General features: G+C 39.3%; 1 protein-coding gene and 1 non-coding gene across 4 annotated transcripts in view; one reads left to right on the top strand and one right to left on the bottom strand.

Annotated features, from left to right (window-relative positions):
- Positions 1 to 17289, bottom strand: part of ZNF41 (zinc finger protein 41) — a 41178-nt gene that overhangs the window by 22134 nt on the left and 1755 nt on the right. The window contains exon 1 of one of the 3 annotated variants that reach the window (XM_066356395.1): positions 11835 to 11890. The exons of the other annotated variants lie outside the window; for them this stretch is intronic. The gene's annotated coding sequence lies outside the window, so the exon portion shown is untranslated. Of the gene's footprint in view, positions 1 to 11834; positions 11891 to 17289 lie in introns of those variants that run through there. 3 annotated transcript variants of the gene reach the window in all.
- LOC136386579 (U6 spliceosomal RNA) lies at positions 1537 to 1643 on the top strand. The gene has a single exon (XR_010747949.1). It is a non-coding gene; the product is annotated as a U6 spliceosomal RNA (small nuclear RNA).

Below are 17289 nucleotides of genomic sequence, written 5' to 3'. Positions count from 1 at the left end.
AGGTAGAACCATTCAGAAATACTAAGAAAATTTCCCCAAGGTCACTCAGATTAGGAGGAAGGACAGAGATTCAAACCTAGGTATGCCTGGCTCCAAAGTGCATTTCTTAACTACTGTGCCATGTGGTATTTTTATATCAGGCAGAGTCACAATAAACATTATTTTTGTTTCTTGCTGCCTTCAAAATGCTTCAGCTGAAGGGTGGCCGTGTCACATGTGCGTAAACCAACCTTCCATATAATTCAATGTATATTCTAGCAACTTATAGAGCCCACCCTCTTATGCCAAAGATAGAAAAAACGCATATTCTTAAGGTGCCATAAACTGGTTTCCATAGGCTCCTCAAATAATCATCAAACTAGGCAACATACCCTCAATAAAAAATCTACCAAACATCGGCTTAGGGTCCCTTGGGGGACAAACCTGACTACCTATAGGACCTTATAACTCAAAACCCATATATAGAATCAGTGACTCCCCTAAAACCCTCAATAATAGATCTTCTAGTCCTTATCAACTCACACAGCCGTGCAATTACCTAGATCCCAATCAATTACTCTTATAAGTCTCCACAAACTGATTCCCAAAGAATGGTAATACCAGATGAATCAATCATTCACCACCTCAGTGACCCAATTACTAATTTTCATGGACCAATCAACGACTTCACATACTTACATTGCCAACTCTTATTAAAATTCAGAATTTCTACAGACGTCTCAGTCACTTATCCACAGATGTCTCAATTATTTTCCTTCAAGGTTTCCTCAAGATTGTCACTCACTGTCTCAATATGAATGACATATATAGGTCCTGGATCTTATTGGACTCTAACTCATTGATCCTCTCTTACAATCAACCTCAAGTCAGATTTGGCATTCAATATAAAGAATAAAAAGAAAACCTAAAATACTTCCAAGAAGAAACAACACACAATGGCACTAGACTCCTTATTTGTAACAATAGAAGCCATATTAGAAGAAAACTACAAATTATTGAGAGAAAGTGACTGAGATCTAAGAATTCTAAACTCACCCTTGCTCAATACCATTTTTCTGTCAAAGCAAAAGACAGATGATTTTAGACATAAAAACGTTTATAGCATAATATGCCAATATTTCTATCTCAGGAGAATACTCAAAAGAATGGTATAAATAATTATAAACTTATGATAGAAACCTCAAAATCAGAAGAAAGAAGTTTGAGAAATGATCTTTGCATCTGATATACAGTTATCCTGAATAAAGAAAAATAATGTAATTAAGTATTTGGAATAAATAAGATTATTACTACTGCATAGTGGAGAATTTTAAATACTCTGAGAAAATCTACTAAGTGAAATAAAGAGGGTATTTCTCCTAACTCATTCCAAGAAACTTGATACTAAAACTAGACAAAGATAGTACAAAAAAAGAAAGAAAACTAGAGACCAACATCTCTCATGAACACAGATGCAAAAATTCTTAACAAAATATTAGCAAGTGTAATTCATCAATATATAAAAAGAATTACCATGCTCTCAAAACTCAACATTGACTGCTCGCTTCGGCAGCACATATACTAAAATTGGAACGATACAGAGAAGATTAGCATGGCCCCTGTGCAAGGATGACACGCAAATTCGTGAAGCATTCCATATTTTTTAAAAAAAGAAAAACAAAAACAAAAAAACCCAACTCAACATTGAGGAAACAAACAACCCAATTAGAAAATGGGCAAAAGACATAGAGACATTTCACCAAAGTGGGTGGGCAAAAGACATAGAGACATTTCACCAAAGTGGGTATACAAAGGGCAAAAAAGCACAAGAGAATATGTTCAACATCCATAAACAAGCATATGCTAAAATTTATATAGAAAGGCACAGCCTCTAGAATACCTAAACCAGTCTAGACAAAGAAGACTAAAGTGAGAGAATCATTCTAATAATAATAAAGCTAGCTACATAGGTACAGTAATCAAGACTGTAGTTTTGGCTTGATCTGTGGTGGCACAGTGGATGGAGTGTTGACTTGGAATGCTGAGGTCACTGGTTCAAAGCCCTGGGCTTGCCTGGTCAAGGCACATATGAGAAACAAAACAAGTTGATGCTTCCTGCTCCTCCCCCCCCAAAAAAAAATCAATCAATAAAAAAATTTTTAAAAGACAAAAGAAAGAAAAAGACTGTGGTTTTGGCAGGGGGATAAACACACAAATCAATGGAACAGAATAGAGGATTCTGAAATAGCTCCACTTAAGTGTTGACAAAGGTGCAAAACAATTCAATGATGCTGGAACAATTGTACATTCATAGGTAAAAAGAACTTCAACTTAGGGGATATGGATGAAAAAGATAAAGGAAAATAAGAAGTACAAACTTCCAGTTATAAAATAAACAAGTCATGGAGATGTGATTATACATGGGAAAATAGTCTAATATTTTAATAATTTTGTATGGTGACATAGGTGTACTAGATTTTCTGTGGTGATCCCAATGTAAGGTAAATAAATAATGAAGCATTAGGCCTGACCTGTGGTGGTGCAGTGGATAAAGTGTTGACCTGGAATGCTGAGGTCTCCGGTTCAAAACCCTGGGCTTGCCCGGTCAAGGCACATATGGGAGTTGAAGCTTCCTGCTCCTCCCCCCCTTCTCTCTCTCTCTCTCTCTCTCTCTCTCTCTCTCTCTCTCTCTCTCTCCTCTAAAGTGAATAAATAAAAAATAATTAAAAAAATAATGAAGCATTATGTTATACCCCTGAAACTAATATAGTATTTTATGCCAACAATACTTTAAAAAAGAATGTCAACCTAAATCTCACTCTTTTACACAAAAATGAACTCAAAATGGATCATAGACTTAAATGTGAAACTATACATTTTTAAAGAAAAACCAGACAACCCTGACCGGATAACTCAGTTGGTTGGAGTGTTTTCCTGATACACAAAGGTGCACATTCCATCCCTGGTCAGGTCACATACATGAACAGATTGATGTTTCTCTCTTGAAAAATCAATAAATTAAAAAAAATATTTTAAAGAAAAGGAAAAAACATAAAAGAAAATCTTTAGGATCTAGGGCTAGACGAAATGCAGTATAATAAGAAATATATATTGGGTCTTTGTCCCTGGTTCTTTTTTTTTAAGATTTTTTTTTATTTATTCATTTTAGAGAGGGGAGAGAAAGAGAGAGAGAGAGAGAAGGGGGAGGAGCAGGAAGCATCAACTCCCATATGTGCCTTGAGTAGGCAAGCCCAAGGTTTTGAACTGGCGACCTCAGCATTCCAGGTTGACACTTGACTCACTGCGCCCCCACAGGTCAGGCTGTCCTTGTTTCTTAGCACAGATCTCCTACAATCTCTGGAATTTTCTGAGTGATAGGAGCATTTTTTGTTAGTTTGTTATTCTTAACAGGCCCCTTTCAACCATGTCTGAGTTTATGCTGATAAAATGACTCTTAGTGGGCTCCTAGATAACTTCAGTGCTGGGGGCTGGTTGCCAAAGAATCAATCATGTAATTAGAGTGCTAGATTAGAGGGTTTCAACTTTCAGCTTCCCTTTGCCCTGCTCCAGCTTCTTCCTAAACTGGAGACTGAGTTTAATTACCAAAGCCAAAGATTTAATCAATTGTGTCTTCATAATGGAACTTCCATATAAAAAAAGTTCTCTATAAAAATTCCTAAACAATCAGGTTCAGGCTTCCAGGTTGAACACACAGACATGCTGGGAGGGAGGTGTGCCCACACAGTGCACAGACACTCTGTACCACTCCCCTCAAACCTTGCCATATGCATCGCTTCCATTTGGCTGTTCCTGAGTTGTATCCTTTATAATAAAATGGTAAACATAACCATTTTCCTGAGCTCTGTAACCTATTCTAGCAAAGTATTGAAACTAAGGAGGAGATCATAAGAACCACCAATTTACAGCCAGTAAGTCAGAAGTATAGGTGGCTCAAAGCTTGTGCCTGGCATCTGAAGTGGGGGCAGTCTTGTGGGATGGATCCCTTTAACTTGTTGGATCTGATGCTAACTCCAGGTATGTAAAGTCAGAATTGAATTGTTGGACTTTCAGTTGGTGTTAGAGAATTGGATAAAGTAGAGGATTGAATCAGCAATTTGGAAGACAAGGTAGAAAGAAAAAAAACACCCAACAGCAACACAAAGAAAAAAGAATTAAAAAGAATTAGGAGAGTTTAAGGAACCTTTAGGACAACATGAAGTGTGAAAACATCCCTATCGTAGGGGTAAAAGAAGGAGAGAGGGAGCAAGGGATTGGAAACCTGTTTGAAGAAATAATGACTGAAAATGAAGGAAAAAGACACTGAAGACCAAGAAGCACAGAGAGTCCCAAACAAGATAGACCCAAAGAGGCCCACACCAAGACACATCATAATTAATTATGATAATTAAAATGTTGGCAAAGGTTAAAGACAAAGAGACAATTTTAAAAGTAGCAAGATAAAAGAAGTTTTTGACTTACAAGGGAACTCCCATTAGACTGTCAGCTGATTTCCCAACAGAACCATTTCAGGCCAGAAGGAACTGGCATATAATAGTCAAAGTGATAAATAGCAAGGGCATATAAACAAGATGACTTTAGCCAGCAAAACTATCATTTAAAATTGAAGGAGAAATAAAGAGCTTCCCAGACAAGAAGAAACCAAAGGAGTTTGTTATCATGAAACCAACATTACAAGAAATGTTAAAGGACCTTCTTTAAGAAAAAGAAGGGGAGGAGAGGAACAAAATTAAAGAAAAAAATGGTCACAAATACATAACTATCAATAATCACTTTAAGTGTAAACGGCTTAAATGCTCCAATCAAAAGACATAGGGTGGCTAAATGGATAAGAAAGCAAGACTCATATATATGCTGTCTACAAGCGACCTACCTCAGAATAAAAGATGCACAGGAAAAGTAAAGGGATGGAAAAAGATATTTCATGCAAATGGAAATTAAAAAAAAAATCTAGGGTAGCAATACCTACATCTGACAAAATAGACTTTAAAACTAAAGCTATACTAAGAGACAAAGAAGGACACTACATAATGATAAAGGGAATGTATGGCCAGGGGCCGCCATCGTGGCCATTCACATGCAGGTTCTCATTGAATTTGGGCAGATGGTAAAGAAATGGTGGAGTCGGAGGATGGTGGGCCATTCTGTTTATTGGTGTCTTACCTAGACAGGCAAGCCACAAGCAAATCCAAGGGAAAAGCAGAAAACCTGCTTTTCCCATGGAGGGCAAGGGATCAGGGAGGCCTCTGCAATGCTGATGGCAGGAACTGAGAGAGAGAGAGCCCCTGGTCTGCTTTATTTTATAGTGTAGAAAAAGCCTTTAAGCTAATATACAAATAAGGAAGTCTCTGATACAAAGCCACTTATCTGAGGCATAAATGGGATTCTTCATAAGAGTGCACCACTCCCCATCATGCAACAGTCAAGGGTATGGGGAAAAGCTTAGTTTGAGAAGATCTTAGTATTAGAAGGATACTGAAACGATCTTAGTGTTAAAAGGGTGGAAAAGGCTTAGTCTTAGGCTATAAGGACTTTGCCAGCTTACAGCCTGTCTCCCACACTCAATGCAAACTATAAATGAGCAAACATACACACCATATTTACAAACTTATTTGACCAACAGGGAACAATCCAACAACAGAAGATAAACTTGGTAAACATTTATGCACCCAATATAGGAGCACCTAAATATGTAAAACAAATCTTGCTAGACATAAAGGGAAAGATTGACAGCAATAGTCTTAGTAGGGGATTTTGACACCCCACCAACATCAATGGATAGATCATCCAGATAGAAAATCAATAAGGAAATGGTGGCCTTAAATAACACATTAGGTCATGTGGATTTAATTGATAGTTTTAGAGCATTTCACCTCAAACCAGCAGAATATACATTCTTTTCAAGTACACATTTTCTAAGAGAGGCCACATGTTAGGATATAAAAAGAAGTCTCAATAAATTTAAGAAGATTGAAATCATATCAATTATCTTCTCTCACTATAATAGTATAAAACTAGAAATTAATCACACACACAAAAACCCCATACAAAAACATGGAGGCTAAACAACATATTATTAAACTACTATATGGATGGATTAACAGTGAGATCAAGAAACAATTCATAAGATACCTTCAAATCAATGAAAATGAGAACACAACAACCCACATCTATGGGACACAATCAAAGCAGTGCTAAGAGGGAAATCTATGGCAGTATAGGCCTATCTCAAGAAACAAGAAAAATTTCAAATGAGGAATATAATCTTACATTTTAAAGAATTTGAAAAAGAACAGCAGACAAAACCCAAAATGAGTAGAAGGAAGGAAATAATGTCAGGAAAGAAATAAATGAAATAAGAGACTAAAAATAAAATACAAAAGATCAATGAAACCAAGAGTTGGTTCTTTGAACGGATAAACAGGACCAACAAACCTTTAACCAGACTCATCAACAAAAAAAAGAAAACCCAAATAAATAAATCAGATATGAAAGAGGAGAAGTAACAACAGACACGAAGGAAATACAAAAGAGTGTAAGAAAATTTTATGTACAACCATATGCCAACAAATTGGACAATCTGGATGAAATGGATAAATTCCTAGAAATATACAATTTTCCAAAACTGAATTAGGAAGAATGAGGAAATCTGAATAGACAGATTATAGCCAGTAAAATTAAAGCAGCAATCAAAAAACTCCCAACATAGTTCTGGACCAGATGGCTTCACAGGTGAATTTCATCAAAGTATAGGAAGAATTAACTCCTATACTTCTCAAACTATTCTGAAAAATTCAAGAGGAGAGAAGATTCCGAAGCTCATTTTATGTGGCCAGCATTATCTTAATTTCAAAACCAGGTAAAGACACCACAGAGAAAGAAAATTATAGGCTAATATCCCTGATGAACAGATGCTAAAATCGTCAACAAAATATTAGCAAACTGGATCCAGCAATACATTACAAAGGTCATACACCATGATGAAGTGGGATTTATTCCAGGATGCAAAGTTGTCACATCTGTAAATCAATAAATGTGATTATACCACATAAACAAAATGAAGCATAAAAATCACAGGATCATATCAATAAATGCAGAAAAAGCATTTGATAAAATTCAGCACCCATTGCCTGACTGGTGGTGGAACAGTAAATAGAACATTGACTTGGGATGCTGAGGTCCCAAGTTTGAAACTCTACGGCTGCCAGCTTGAGTGTGGGCTGATCCAGATTGAGCACAGGCTTACCAGCTTGAGCACAGGGTCTCTGGCTTGGGCATGGGATCATTGACATGATCCCATGGTCATTGGCTTGAAGCCCAAGGTTGCTGGCTTGCTGTAGCACCTTCCCCTGTAGTACTCCAGCCAGCTGGGAACTACCAGGGTCGCGTGGAAGAAACCTACTCAAGACACAAAATTGTGTCAAGAGGAAGAGAAGAAGGGGAAGGGAAGGCCTGCCATGGAAGGCAAAGAAGACCTCCTGAATTTCCTTCTCCCTTAGCTTTTATTGATCAGAAGCAAAATAGAGCCTGACCAGGTGGTGGCGCAGTGGATAGAGCATCGGACTGGGATGCGGAAGGACCCAGGTTCGAGACCCCGAGGTCGCCAGCTTGAGCGCGGGCTCATCTGGCTTGAGCAAAAAGCTCACCAGCTTGGACCCAAGGTTGCTGGCTCCAGCAAGGGGTTACTCGGTCTGCTGAAGGCCCGCGGTCAAGGCACATATGAGAAAGCAATCAATGAACAACTAAGAAGTCGCAACGCGCAACGAAAAACTAATGATTGATGCTTCTCATCTCTCTCCGTTCCTGTCTGTCTGTCCCTATCTATCCCTCTCTCTGACTCTATCTCTGTAAAAAAAAAAAAAAAAAAAAAAAAAAAAAAGAAGCAGAATAGAGATAATGGATTACAAAGGAGGGAGGCCAGGTGATAAGGGGAAAAATGACTAGTGGCCATTTTGCTGACATGGAGAAAGAGCTAATTTGGGTCAGCACATTCTTTTTCTTTTGCTAATTAACAAGCACAAAGGAAGGGGCAATCTAGAACTTCTAGGCTAATTTTCTAAAGCCCAAGCCCGTTCACATGCATTCCTTTGTATTTGCACAAAGGTCACTCACTCACACAGTTCTTTGGTGTTTTCATCCAAGAGACATTCTCTCAGAGCTTTTAACTAAAGTTCCCCAATTCAGGTTATCTAGAGGGTTCAAGGTTAAATGGGTGATTCCCTACATGCCCCCCCATCAAGGCACATATGAGAAGCAATCAATGAGCAACTATAGTGTAGCAACTATGAGTCAATGCTTCTCATCGTCCTTCCTATTTCTCTCTCACTTAAAATAAATAAATAAATAAAATTTTTAAAAAACAGCACCCATTTATGTTAGAAACTCTCAGCAAAGTGGGAATCGGGGGTACATACATCAACATAACAAAGGCCATCTATGACAAACACACAACTAACATCATAAACTACTGGAATTGATAAATGAATTCAGTGAAGTAGCAAGACACAAAATAAATATCTAGAAATCAGTTGCATTTTTATACACCAATAATGATCAATCGGAAAGGGAAACCAAGAAAACAATCCCATTCACAACTGATTCAAAAGAATAAAATACCTAGAAATAAATTTAACCAAGGAGGGAAATGACCTGTACTCAGAAAATTATAAGACACTAAAGCAGCAGTTCTCAACCTGTGGGTCGCGACCCCGGTGGGGGTTGAACGACCAAAACACAGGGGTCGCCTAAAGCCATCGGAAAATACATACATTTATTTGTATACATACATTTTTAAATAAAATATGTATTTCCGATGGCTTTAGGCGACCCCTGTGTTTTGGTCGTTTGACCCCCACTGGGGTCGCGACCCACAGGTTGAGAACCGCTGCACTAAAGGAAGAAATTGAAGAAGATACAAACAAGTGGAAGCATACACTATGTTCATGGATAGGAAGAATTAACATCATTAAAACATCCATATTACCCAAAACAATCTATAGATTCAATGCAATTCCTATTAGAGAGCAATGGTGTATTTCACAGAACTAGAACAAATATTCCAAAATTTTTATAGAACCACAAAAAAACCCCTGAATAGCCACAGCAATCTTGAGAAAGAAGAACAAAATTCAAGAACTCATGCTACCTAATATAAAACTATAGTACAAGGTCATAGTGACCAAAGCGGCATGATACTAGCATAAAAACAGACATATAGGTCAATGGAACAGAATAGAGAACCCAGAAACCAACCAACACCTATGATCAATATTTGACAAAGGAGGCAAGAACATACAATGTTGTAAAGACAGTCTATTCAATAAATGGCATTGGGAAAATTAGATAAGTGGAAAAAAAATTGAAACTAGACCACTTTCTTACACCATACATAAGAATAAACTCAAAAAGGATTAAAGACATGAAACTATATGTGCTTCTCATATGAGCCTTGATGAGGGGGCATGTAAGGAATCACCCATTTAACCTTGAACCCTCTATGACTTGGATTGGGGAATTTTAGTTAAAAGCCCTGAGTGAAACATGAAACAGACATGAAACTATAAAAATCCTAGAAGAAAACACAAGCAGTAAAATCTCAGACATTTTTCATAGCAATATTTTTTTCTGATATACCGTATTTTTCACTCCATAAGATGCACCTGACCATAAGACACACTTAGGGTTTTAAGGAGGAAAATAAGAAAAAAAATATTCTGAACCAAATGGTGTGTTAAAATATTTAATAAAATACCATATTTTTCACTCCATAAGATACACGGGCATTTCCCCCTCCACTTTTGGGGGGAAAAAGTGCGTCTTATGGAGAGAAAAATACGGTATCTCCTTGGGCAAGGGAAATGAAAGAAAAACAAGTAGGACTACATCAAACTAAAAAGTTTATGCACAGCAAAGGAAACCATCAACAAAATGAAAAGACAACCCATTGAATGGTAGAACATATTAGTTGATAACATCTGATAAGGGAATAATATCCAAAATTTATAAAGAACTTATAAAACTCAACATCAGAAACCAAACAATCTAATTAAAAAATGGACAAAGACCTGAATAGATACTTTCCTAAAGAGGACACACAGATGGCCAACAGACATATGAAAAGATGCTCAATGTCACTAATCATCAGAGAACTGCTAACTAAAACCACAATGAGATATCACCTCACACCTGTCAGAATGACTTTCATCAATACATCAACAAACAACAACTGCTGGTGAGGATGTGGAGAAAAGGGAACCCTCATGCACTATTATTGGTGGAAATAAAGATTGGTACAGCCACTGTGGAAAGTATGGAGTTATTTCAAAAAATTAAAAATGGAACTGCCTTTTGACTCATCATTCCCACTTCTGGGAATTTATCCCAAGAAGCTTGAAACACTAATTCAAAAGAATATATGCACCCCTATGTTCATTGCAGCATTATTTACAATAGTCAAGATCTGGAAACAGTCCAGATGCCAATCAGTAGATGAATGGATATAAAAGCTGTGGTATAAAATCTTTAAAAAAAAAAGGCCTGACCTGTAGTGGCGCAGTGGATAAAGCGTCAACCTGAAAACGCTGAGGTTGCCGGTTCAAAACCCTGGGCTTGCCTGGTCAAGGCACATATGGGAGTTGATGCTTTCTGCTTCTCCCCCCTTCTCTCTCTCTCTTTCTCTTTCTCTCTCCCCTCTCTATAATGAATAAATACAATCTTAAAAAAAAAAGCAGTGGTACATTTACACAATGGAATACTATGTGGCCATAAAAAAGGAAATCTTGCCTGACCTGTGGTGGCGCAGTGGATAAAGCGTTGACCTGGAAATGCTGAGGTCACCGGTTCGAAACCCTGGGCTTGCCTGGTCAAGGCACATATGGGAGTTGATGCTTCCAGCTCCTCCCCCCTTCTCTCTCTCTCTCCTGTCTCTCTCTCTCTCTGTCTGTCTCTCTCTCTCATCTCTAAAAAATGAATAAATAAAAAAAAAGGAAATCTTACCATTTGTGACAACATGAATGGACCTGGAGATCATTATGCCAAGTGAAATAAACCAGTTAGAGAAAGGCAAGTACCATATGATTTCACTCATATGTGAAATCTAATGAATCAAATGAACCAACAAGCAAAATAGAGACAGATTCACACATAGAAAGCAGGCTGACAGCTATGGGGGAGGTGTAGGAGGGCTGGGTGAGAGAGGTGAAGGGATAGAGCAAAAAAGGACAAAAAAACTCGTGGACACGAGGACAACAGTGTGGTGATTGCCAGGAGGAGAGGAAGTGGAAGAGGGTATGGGGACAGAAATGGTGATGGACAAAGACGTGACTTAGGGGGGTGAGCACAAATACGGTGTATGCGGTGTGTTGTAGAATTGGGCACCTGAAACCTGCATTGTTATGTTAACTAGTGTTACCCTAATAAATTCAATAAAATTATTTTAAAATAAAAGAAAAAGAAATGTCAAAGATAAATTAACTAAGTGTTAAACCTAAGATATTAGAAAATGAAAATATACTGCTCACAAAAATTAGAGGATATTTTATCACTTCATATTCATTTTGAAATATCCCCTAATTTTTGTGAGCTGTATACATATATATATTTGTGTGTGTGTGTGTGTGTGTGTGTGTGTGTGTGTGTGTGTGACAGAAACAGAGAGGGACAGAAAAGAGGAAGGGAGAGAGATGAGAAACATCAATCCTTCATTGCAGCTCCTTAGTTGTTCATTGATTGCTTTCTCATATGTGCCTTGACTGGGGGGGGGTGTTGCTACAGAGTGAGTGACCCCTTGCTCAAGCCAGTGACCTTGGGCTCAAGCTGGCGACCTTGGGGTTTCGAACCTGGGTCCTCTGCGTCCCAGTCCGATGCTCTATCCATGCTCTATCACAGCCTGGTCAGGCTGTGAACAGTATATTTATGACAAACCTGATAGAGAAGAAAAAAAAATACACACACACACACACACACACACACACATATTCACATAGTTTAGGAATGAAAAAGAAGCTATTCCCACAGATGTGGAAGTGATCAAAATAATTTAAGCATTATGTTCAGCTCAATGAAAATATTAAATCCTCAGAAAACATAAATTACCAAAATTAATCCCCCAAAAGTAAAAATCTGTGAAGATCAGTAATCAGAGAAAAGGAAATAATTAAAATTAACCATTTAAAATGGCACCAGTTCTAAATGTTTGTAGCTAGCTAAACTTTTTTTTTTTAATTTTCCATTGATTTAAGAGCAAGTGAACGAAATGGAAAGAGAGTAAGGGTGGAAAGAGAATGGGAGAGAGAGAGAGAGAAAGCTTCAGCTCATTGTTTCCCTCTCTCTTCTCAGTTGTTCCATTTAGTTGTGTACTCATTGATTATTCCTCATAGGTGCCTTGACTAGGGCTCAAACTGCAACCTCTGGTGCACGGGTTGATGCTTTATACACTGAGCCACCCAGCCAAGGTCTATAGCTAAACTTTAAAGAAGACAATTTATATGCCATTTTAACATATAAAAAGATAGAAATTTCCTGAATTTCTTTTTAAAACTGGCACAAGCTTATGTGGCATAAATTCTAAATAAATTGGCCAGCCCTGGCCAGTTGGCTCAGTGGCAGAGCATTGACACGGTGTGTGGAAGTACCAGGTTTGATTCCTGGTCAGGGCACACAGGAGAGGTGACCATCTGCTTTGTCCCCCGCCCCCCCCTTCTCTCTCTCTCTCTCTCTCTCTCTCTCTCTCTCTCTCTCTCTCTTTCCCTCCTGCAGCCATGGCTCAATTGATTGGAGCACATCATCGATCCTGGGCACTGGGATGGCTCTAGGAACATACTAAAAACCACTGAATTGCCTGACCAGGTGGTGGCGCAGTGGATAGAGCGTCGGACTGGGATGCGGAAGGACCCAGGTTTGAGACCCCGAGGTCGCCAGCTTGAGCGTGGGCTCATCTGGCTTGAGCAAAGAGCTCACCAGCTTGTACCCAAGGCCCCTGGCTCCAGCAGGGGTTCACTCGGTCTGCTGAAGGCCCGCGGTCAAGGCACATGTGAGAAAGCAATCAATGAACAACTAAGAAGTCGCAATGCGCAACAAGAAACTGATGATTGATTGATGCTTCTCATCTCTCTCCGTCCCTGTCTATCTCTGCCTCTGTTAAAAAAAAACAAAACAAAACAAAAACCCCCCAAAAAACCAACACTGAATTGTATAAGCTTTATTTTTTTTTTCTGAAGCTGGAAGCGGGAGAGACAGTCAGACAGACTCCCGCATGCGCCCGACTGGGATCCACCCGGCACGCCCACCAGGGGCAACGCTCTGCCCACCAGGGGGCGATGCTCTGTCCCTCCGGGGCGTCGCTCTGCTGCGACCAGAGCCACTCTAGCGCCTGGGGCAGAGGCCAAGGAGCCATCCCCAGCGCCCGGGCCATCTTTGCTCCAATGGAGCCTTGGCTGCGGGAGGGGAAGAGAGAGACAGAGAGGAAGGGGGGGGGGTGGAGAAGCAAATGGGCGCATTTCCTATGTGCCCTGGCCGGGAATCGAACCCCGGGTCCCCCGCACGCCAGGCCGACGCTCTACCGCTGAGCCAGCCGGCCAGGGCCAGCCGGCCAGGGCCAGCCGGCCAGGGCCGAATTGTATAAGCTTTAAATGGGTGAAGTTTATGGTAGGTGAATTATATTAACAAAGCTGTTAGAAAAGGAGGGGAAAAACCATGTAGATAGTAAATGGCCATACAGGATTTCAAATCTAGTATCTGGCAAGTGAGGGTACTTAATAAATGTTTGTTGAATGAATGAATGAATGAATAAACACTTTTCATTTTCAAATTAGCAACAGATAAGGACACCTTCTATCAAGTGTCACTCACCATTGTTCTGAAAGCTCTAGCTAATGCAATAGGAGAAGATGAGGTAATCAGAATAAATATTTGAAAGGAAGAGTATCATTGTTAATTGGATGTGATATGGTTATTATACATAGAAAAACTGAGAAAGGGGGCCGCCCCCTCGCCCATCACGCAATGCACGTTTGTGGGTAACCTGGTGCTAAATCATTCATAGACGACCTGCTTCTGGGTCGGGGTTTCCTACGTAGCAGAGCAGCTCCCTCGCCGCGATCTATTGAAAGTCAGCCCTCAACACAAGGGTTTGAAAAGATAAAGAAAAGGGAAACTCTAAATCTTAAAAATAAAAAAAATTAAAACTGAGATACTATAAAAAGAAACGAGTTCACATGAGAATTTGCTAATGGAATTAGATAGAAAATAAAATACAAAAGAAAATGAAACTACAAAAATTGATAGATTATTTTCTTTTTTTTTTTCTTTTTTTTTTTTTCTTTCTTTCTGAAGCTGGAAACGGGGAGAGACAGTCAGACAGACTCCCACATGCGCCCGACCGGGATCCACCCGGCACGCCCACCAGGGGCAACGCTCTGCCCACCAGGGGGCGGATGCTCTGCCCCTCCGGGGCCTCGCTCTGCCGCGACCAGAGCCACTCTAGCGCCTGGGGCAGAGGCCAAGGAGCCATCCCCAGCGCCCGGGCCATCCTTGCTCCAGTGGAGCCCTGGCTGCGGGAGGGGAAGAGAGAGACAGAGAGGAAGGAGGGGGGGGGGTGGAGAAGCAAATGGGCGCTTCTCCTATGTGCCCTGGCCGGGAATCGAACCCAGGTCCCCTGCACGGCAGGGCGACGCTCTACTGCTGAGCCAACCGGCCAGGGCCCCTATTATAGTTTTAATGGTTGTTTTTGAATCAAAATAAAGTGGTTTTAATATTCATGTCAGAATAAATGCTAAAGAATATTAAAGAAAACCAAAAAAAGAAAAAGAACAGTGAGGGCACTAGCATTATTCAATAATCAAAGTATTTCTAAAATCGATAAAATTTTTTAAAGGGTATAGATAAATATATCAGAATAAGAAATAGAGTTCACCAATAATAATAATAATAATAATACAATAAAAGGAAAAAAGGAAGAAAAACAAAAGAACAAAAACAAACAAAAAAAGGAATAGAGTTCAGAAATAGAACAATATGCATTTGGAAATTTATGTAACAAAAGTGGCATTTAATTGAGTTAGAAAAGGGTAGTCATTAAATCAGGGGTCTCAAACTCACGGCCCGCGGGCTGCATGCGGCCCGCCGAACAATTTTGTGCGGCCCGCAGACTAATCCACGAAGTTCAAAATATTTTGGATAAAATTAAGTAAGCCTAGGAGCCTACTTGTATTTTTCATTTCTCTAGCATCCTAGCTAGATATTAGCTTAGTTAACAGCAGTTGTGATGCGAACTACAGTTTCTGATCGTTTTGTTACACTGAGTAAACTGCATGTACGATTGTGCTTGTTGTACTGATTTTTTTTTGTTTTCAACTGCAGTGAGAAAAGTGTTGCGTAACAGTTGCCTTTTGTAGACCTAGTGCGGCCCGCCGAACGGCTGTGATCTTGCTCTGCGGCCCACATGCTGAGTTGAGTTTGAGACCCCTGCATTAAATGATTGGTGCTGGGTCTGACCTGTGCTGGCCCAATGGATGAAGCATTGACCCAGAACACTGAGGTTGCTGGTTCGAAATCCTGGGCTTGCCTGGTCAAGGCACATATAGGAGTTCATGCTTTCTGCTTCTCCCCCTTCTCTCTCTCTCTCTCTCCCTCCCCCTCTCCTCTCAAAAATGAATAAATAAAATCTTTAAAAATTTTTTTAAAAATGGTGCTGGCAAATTTTCCAGCAAATGGAAAATACAAATGTTGATCCTATCTCACACCACACACTAGGATAACTTTGAATTGCATTAAAAGTAATATTTAAAAATTAAAACCATAAAATGTTAAATTTAAGGCATATATTTGTTTAAGCATGAAGTGGGAGAACTCACTAGTCAAGACAAGACACTCAGAACCTGTAAAGGATAAAGACATATATCTAATCAGATGATTATTCTTTCTAATTATATGTGAAGCCACCTTATAAAAATCAAGATATAAAGAGATAAAGGAAATATAATTACAAGAAATGACACAAGGTTAATATTTACAAATTAGTACAAAGACAAGCCACCCAAAGGAAAAAAAGAGTCAAGGATATAAAAAATTTTTTAAATACATTTCAATGACCAATAAAGAGGAAAACATGTTCAACCAATAGTTGTCAGGAAAATGCACATCCAAATAAGCTAGATGGCCCTGGCTGGTTGGCTCAGTGGTAGAGCATCGCCCAGCATGTGGAGGTCCTGGATTCAATTCCCATCAGGGCACACAAGAGAAGAGACCATTTGCTTCTCTATCCCTCCCCTCCTCTCTTTCTCTCTCTTTCCTTCTCGCAGTCATGGATCGAGTGGTTGGAGCACATCGACCCGGCCTGGGTGCTAAGGATGGCTCTGTGGAGCCTCCACTTTAGGTGCTAAAAAATCCTTGGTTGTAAGCATGTCTCCAGATGGACAGAACACTGGCCCCAGACGGGGGTTGGTGGGTGGATCTCGCTTGAGACACATACGAGAGTCTGTCTTTCTATCTCCCCTCCTCTCACTTGGAAAATGAAGAAGAAAAAAAGCTAGAGATCCTTGTGTTTGGCTCTTAGAATGGGAAAAATTTTAAAGCACTAACATTCAGTGTGGGAGATAGATGATCTTGGAATGAATCATTTTATATGTTGCTGCTGGGAGTTCCAATTTTGCAAGTTTTAGAAAATAATTTGGTTGTATGTATTGAACTTAAAAACATCCATTCCTGCACCTAATAATCAATCACTCAGATGAAAGTCACTGACTATAATCGAGAAATCAATAACAAAAAGTTGAACTTTTTGGGAAATCAAAATTTCATATCTAAATAACTAAGGGGTCAGAGGGAAAACCACAACAGAAATTAGAAAACATTAAAAGTGAACCACAGTGAAAATGTCACATATCAAGACTTGGGACATGGAGCTAAAATGTTCTCAGAGAAAAAGTCATGAACTTAATGCTTATAGTACATTATAAAAGAAAGCAACTGGATATTAATGAGATAAGCCTTCAGTTAGTAATTTTAAAATAATTAAAAAAACATAAAAAAATAATGAAATCAAGGGCAGAAATTAATGACAGAAAACAAAGATACAGGAGGACCAACAAAGTCAAAAGTAGATTTTTGAAACAACGCTATCTCAGACCTACTATCACTGACCCCATGAAATGGCATATCTGATTCCATAGGCCTCTCCATCACTAGTTCCAGATAAATGCATCACCCTACTCCATGGAACCATAGAAACCTTAACCACCCACCCAGTAAACCACATCACACCTCATAGACCTTGCATCATTCACCCCAAAGTCC

Source organism: Saccopteryx leptura, chromosome X (assembly GCF_036850995.1).
Source record: "Saccopteryx leptura isolate mSacLep1 chromosome X, mSacLep1_pri_phased_curated, whole genome shotgun sequence".
NCBI lineage: Eukaryota > Metazoa > Chordata > Mammalia > Chiroptera > Emballonuridae > Saccopteryx > Saccopteryx leptura.
The sequence above is the reverse complement of the archived record's forward strand: the minus strand, read 5'-3'. Positions and strand labels throughout refer to the sequence as shown.